Below are 6,766 nucleotides of genomic sequence, written 5' to 3' on the forward strand. Positions count from 1 at the left end.
TGAAATATATTTATGTTTGTGGTTGTAATGTGACAAAATATGGAAAAGTTCAAGGGGTATGAATACTTTTGCAAACCACTGTATGACTGGATTTGTAATTATTTGGCCTGACTTGACAATCACGTCTAATAATGCTAAAATAGTCACATTTTTTTAAATCAGCCAGAGCTTTAACTTGTTGTGATGTTTCTGTAGAAATGCAGATGAGCGACATTTTCCGCCTGCAGTTTTTGTACACGTTGCTTAGTTTTAATCAGGTATCAGTTTCTTTACCAAAATCATGCAGTTCAAACTGATTTGAATATGATGTGCTGACCTTTGTTTATTGACAGCTTACCTTGTTCGTTTGAATCTTGGTGTTAAATGAGAACCTGTTTTGTTAAATGAAATACAGTCATGGTTTAAAGTTTTTGGTTTTAATGGGCTCGATGTCATCTGTGTTTTATTAAACAACCTTAATACGTAATGCTGCCTTGCAACGACTGCACACAGCTGATACATTTGACCAAAAGGCCAAAGTCAAGTTGGATTCCTTTTTAAAGGACTTTGAACAACGTTTCCTTTAAGTGCTTCATAAATGTGACAGATGACTGAGGTGGCCAATATTTAGTGAATTATTTGGAAGAATGTCTGGGACAAACAAATACAGTGCCACTATGATGGATAGAAAATTCTTCTATTTATGTTTTTCGTGATTGAATATGTAAATACTGTTTCTTGTTGTTTGAACTGTAAATGTAGGATAATAAAAATGGTTAAGCTGCATAGGTACTAGGTTGGCATGGCCAGCCTGGAAGGAAAGGATTTTGTATAGTTTATAAGGAATAAAATATAATTTCACATTGTATAGCTTCATTCCTGCTTTGTACAAGAGGTCTAGATTTTCTTTTATTATTTTTGAATGAAAGATGCCTTAGACAGCTACACCCAGTATTTGACAAGGTTTATTCTATCTTAATCTAGTTAACATTTATTTATTTTTCGTGTTTTTAATTTATATTACAAAATTATGTCTTGAGCACTGATTAAAACCCCAGGTTACAAATTTTGTAAAAGTCTTGCTGATTGAGATGAAACTGCTTTCATTTTTATTTTCCAAGTCGAGGCATTTCTGATGCTCAGTTTCTGTAAATGGAATTTTTCTCTTTCTCCAAGGCTTTGTAACAAAATGCTCTAAAATCAGTTGTGTTTATCCGGAAAACACAGAACCAGCAGTTAAATTTATATATTATACATACGATAAAGGTACTAAACATATTTTTGTTCCTTTTTATACAGTAATCCCACAATAAAAGGTACAATCTAATTTGATTGCCCCTTGTTTTGTTTGTTTTAATTTTGTAATAGGTAATGTATCAAAGTTGACCTGTGTGGAATAAAAAGACTTGAATGACCCAGGTGGTTATTGTTAGGACACACACAGAAAGCTGCCCCAGACAGCTGTTTCACAAAACCAGGATAGGGGATAACGTCAGGATTTTCCAGATATCCTGGCTGAATTAAGCCTGGATTCAGGTTCACAAACGCAGTGATGCATAAGTTACCATGTAGATTTATCCTGTGCAGCTAGCCTGCTCCAGACCAAGCTAACAGCCAGTCTTTGTTAAACCTGGTGTTTTATCTGTTCAGAGGTCACTCCCATCAGAAACCAATGTGTTTCAGTGATTCTGTCTGTTGTGGACATTTATTAATCAGCCTGTAATAAAATCCCACTGATTCATTTTAACATTCAGTCAGGTACTATTATTATTTTAACATTATGATGGTTTTCATTATAAATGTCATAATTCTTCATGTGGACATTGTTACAGTTTGTGTTTCTGAATACTGTGTTGTTCTAAGTTTGACAGAAAGGCCTTTAATATACTATCACATGTGTTGAGGGGATTTCAGAAATAACTGATAAAGAAACAAAGCTGTTGTTAATGAAGTCAAACCACATAAGTAGCTCCAAACGCGTGTTGTCCTTTACACTGGTGTCCATTTTTGAATGACTGTCGACGATGAAGCTCTTATATTGAGAAGGGCTTTCAGATAGGACAGAGTGTTTCAGGACAGGTCTGACCTGTTGGCTTTTCCCTACAATTAACTTCATGAGTGTTACCATTTCTGGGTATAACATCCTCTACCTGTGCAGACTGCTGGGTCCTAAAAGTCAGCACAGCACCGAGCAGTCCATATCATCCTACAGAAATGTGTGATTAAGTTGTATCTTCAGTAATGGAATGATGGACCATGAAGGGGACCATTTCTGTGGGTGAGACACAATCAGTGGCTGCCCCCCACATCTCTTCCAAAACAGACCTCCCTTTATCAGGGACCTTCTGCTGGTGTGAATTCTGGGGATGGTGGCCCACCCTCTGTACTGAAACAACTCAGTTTTCTCCATCTCCATCTTCTTCTGCTTATCTGTAGTCGGGTCGCGGAAGCCACAGGTCCAGGAGAGAAACCCAGWCCCCGCTCTCCCCAGCGACACTTTCCAGCTCGTCCTGGGGCACCCCAAGGCATTCCCAGGCCAGAGAGGATACATAATCCCTCCAACGAATCCTGGGTCTTCCCCACGGCCTGCTACCAGTGGGACATGCCCAGAACACCTCTAAAGGGAGGCATCCTAATCAGATGCCCAAACCATCTCAACTGACTCCTTTTGATGTGGTGGAGCAGTGGCTCTACTCCCCCCGGATGACTGAACTCTTCACCCTATCTCTAAAGCTGAGCCCAGCTACCCAACAAAGGAAGCTCATTTCGGCTGCTTGTATCTGGGATCTCTTTTTTTCGGTCATGATCCATGCCTCATGACCATAGGTGAGGGTTGGAATGAAGACAGACCAGTAAATCAAGAGCTTTGCCTTTTGACTCAGCTCTTTCTTCACCACAACTGACCGAAGTAACACCCTCATTACTGAGGACGAGGCCCCAATCCGTCGATCCATCTCCCACTCCATCCTACCATCACTCGTGAACAAGGCACCCAGATACTTAAACTCCTCCACCTGAGGCAGAGATTCTCCCCGACCCAGAGGGGGCATTCCACCCTTTTCTGGTTGACAACCATGGCCTTAGAAGAGCTGACCTTTATCCCAACCGCTTCACACTCGGCTGCGAACACCACCCCCCAGTGCACGCTGAAGGTCTTGGTCCGAAGACGCCTACAGAACCACATCATCTGCATACAGCAGAGATGAGACCCTGTGGTTCCCAAACCAGACACCCTCCTTTCCATGACTGCGTCTTGAGATCCTGTCTATAAACACTACAAACTGGATCAAAGACAAGGGACAGCCCTGGCGGAGTCCAGCACGCACTGAGAACAAGCTCAACTTTGTGCCAAGAATGTGAACACAGCTCCTGCTTTGGTTAAATAGGGACTGGATCACTCTTAATAGCAACCCAGACACCCCATACTCCTGCTGCCCCCCCCCCCACACACACACACACACAGAATGTCTCGAGGAACACAGTCATAAGCCTTGTCCAAGTCTATAAAACACATGTAGACTGGAGAAGCAAACTCCCACAACACCCTTAGCAACTCTGCAAGGGTAAAGATCTGGTCCACTGCTCTACATCCAGGATGCACACGGCTCTTCCTGAATCTGAGGTTCGATAATCAACTGGAGCCTCCCTTCCAACACCCTGGAGTAAACTTTCTTGGGGAGGGTGAGAAGTGTGATTCCACGATAGTTAGAGCACACTCTCTAGTCCCCCTTTTTTAAAAATGGGAACCACCACCCCCCTCTGCCACTCAACAGGAGTTGTCCCAGACCTCCATTTGATGTTGAAGAGACGTGGCAACTATGACAACCCCACAACATGCAGAGCCTTCAGCATCTCAGGGGGAATCTCATCCATCCCTGGCGCCCTGCCACCAAGGAGCTTTTTGACTACCTCAGTGACCTCTTCCATGGTAATGGACTCATCTTCCCCCGAGTCTTCAGACTCTGCCTCTTCAAAGGTGGACATGAAGGGTAGATTCAGGAGATCCTCAAAGTGTTCCTTCCACCGCCCAACGATATCCTCAGTCCTGGTCAGCAGTTCCCTTCCCAAGCCAAGTACATCGTGGGACAGGGAACACTTTCCTTTTGGCCAGAACCTCCTCAAGGCCAATGATTGCTACCTGTCAGATGCTTCAGGAGTCCTCCGGGAAAGCCAAGTCCAGTAGGCCTGACGGCCTCCATCACTGCTGGTGTCCACCAGCAGGTCCTTTGGTTGTCACCGTGACAGGCTCCGATGACCTTCAGGCCCCAGCTCCTGGAAGCTGCATTTGCAATGGAGGCCCTGAATATAGCCCATTCAGATTCCATGTCCCCGACCTGCCCTAGGACATGTGAAAAACTCTCCCGGAGGTGTGAGTTGAAGATCGCATGGACAGGGGGCTTCGCCAAAAGTTCCCAGTTCACCCTCACTATACGTTTGGGTTTACCAGGTCTGTCTGGCAACCTCCCCCGCCACTGGATCCAACTCACCACCAGGTGGTGATCAGTTGACAGCTCTGCCCCTCTCTTCACCCGKGTGTCCAAGACATAGGGCCGCAGGTCAGATGACACGATTACAAAATCGATCATTGACCTTTGGCCTAAGTCGTCTTGGTACCAAGTTCACTTGTGGACCACCCAATGCTCAAACATGGTGTTCATTATGGACAATCCGTGCTTGCCAAAGAAGTCCAATAAAAGAACACCATTCAGGTTCAGACTGGGGAGGCCGTTCCTCCCACTCACCCCCTTCCAGGTTACTCCATCATTGGCCACATGGGCATTGAAGTCACCCAGCAGAACGAGGGAGTCACCAGATGGCACCCCTTCCAGGACCCATCCAAGGACTCCAAGAAGACTGGGTAATCTGAGCTGATGTTTGGTGCATAAGCACAAACAACAGTCAGAACCTTCCTTCCTGCAGCATGAAGCTTCATGGAGGCAACCRTCTCGTCCACCGGAGTGAACTCCAACACCGAGGTACACAGCTGGAGGCTTGTGAGTATCCCCACGCCCGCCTGTTGCCTCTCTCACTGGGCAACTCCAGAGTAGGAGAGAGTCCAGTCCTTCTCCAGGAGTTGGATTCCAGAGCCCAAGCTGTGAGTTGAGGTGAGTCCAACCATATTTAGCTGGTAACGCTCGACCTCACCCACAAGCTCCAGCTCCTTACCCGCGAGTGAGGTTATGTTCCATGTCCCTAGAGCCAGTCTTTGTCACCAGGAATCAGCACAGCCATGGACCCTCCTGGCAAGTCCTTTTTTTAATGCTTAAATAAATACATAAATACAGGGATGGAATTTGTGAGCAGCACCTTCTAAGTAATTAGTACAAGACTTTTGTACATTGTAGTCAACATTTTTTCCAGATTCCAGTCTGCAAAATGTTTTTAAATTTAATCTTGACCTGTTGCCAAGTCCTCTTTGGTCCAGATATGTTCATTCTGTAGTTATATTGATAAGATTTGGAACAAAAAAAGAGTAACATGAATGAATTCACACATTACATTATAAAATTCTACTGTTCAGTTTTAACTTTAAAGTTGTTCATTTGAGCAAATATCAGGTAAATCTTTGAATATGATTACAATGTTTTCTGTTCAGAGTAGCTGAATACCAAAATAAGTTATAAAGTGTGTTGAAAGTTTTTTCTTTTTACTTGGTTTTGAGTGAATGTGATCCAACTGAAGTCAAATATAATTTCTCAATATTTTAAATAATATATATGGTGACAAATAAATGTTTGGATTATTTTTCAAAAGAACAAACATTCAAATCTTTTCAGGCAGGTAAAAAAATTACTTTTGCAATTAAAACCTTCAGATTTCTTAGCATTTATTAATGGTACCATCATGGTCAGTCCAGTGCAGAAATGATTTCTTTACTAAAACCTCTGTAACTTCGCTCCAGTTCATTTTAGCAGCATGAATCTTTGCACAGGTCAAGTCCACAAGTGGATTCATGGTTTCCATGGGTTTTTAGCCGGAATCATTATGATTTTGAATATGTTATATACTGTCTAATGAAAAACATATTCAGGTGAGAGTAAAAAATAAAATAAATTATGTTCCATCTTTAATATCTTTTAAACCACAGCAGCTGTTTTAGTACTTACACAACTTGCAAGAACCACCCAGGAAACTACAGGGTGGCAGTTCTCCTGACGTTAATAGTGACAGAGTTTGTTCAGTCTGAAGCTAACATAGCAATGGACAAGTTTGTGACAAAAAAGGACCAAATGAACCAACCAGCAGCCTATGGAGGACACTGAGTTAAAAACTCCTGGCCAAGTAAAATCAGGAACTTTGAGGCAGCATATGGCTTTACAGCTGTTCAATAGTGAATGAAAGCGAGAAAAAAACATTCTAAAAAGTTGATATTTCTTTACATATATTGATGTATTTTATTGTCAACTTGCAAGGGGYTCCCTGGCCAGAAGCTGAAGTTGTTTAGGGGGCCTTGGCATGGAAACGTTTGGGAACCCCTGTACTAGAAAATCAAATTTTAATGTATTCTGTGAAAATGATAATTTCATACTTTTCTAACAATATAGCTGGATTTTCAACCAATTTACAAACGTTCCTCTCAAGATAATCCGAATGTATTTAAGCAAAAAAGTCCTCTGCTATTATCTTGCATCATTATTATGACTGATATAATGCTATTATTCTGTTAATTTGTAATCCTACTACAACTACACTCACCGGCCACTTTATTAGGTACACCTGTCCAACTGCTCGTTAACACTTAATTTCTAATCAGCCAATCACATGGCGGCAACTCAGTGCATTTAGG

Source organism: Austrofundulus limnaeus, unplaced genomic scaffold, assembly GCF_001266775.1.
Source record: "Austrofundulus limnaeus strain Quisiro unplaced genomic scaffold, Austrofundulus_limnaeus-1.0 Scaffold396, whole genome shotgun sequence".
NCBI lineage: Eukaryota > Metazoa > Chordata > Actinopteri > Cyprinodontiformes > Rivulidae > Austrofundulus > Austrofundulus limnaeus.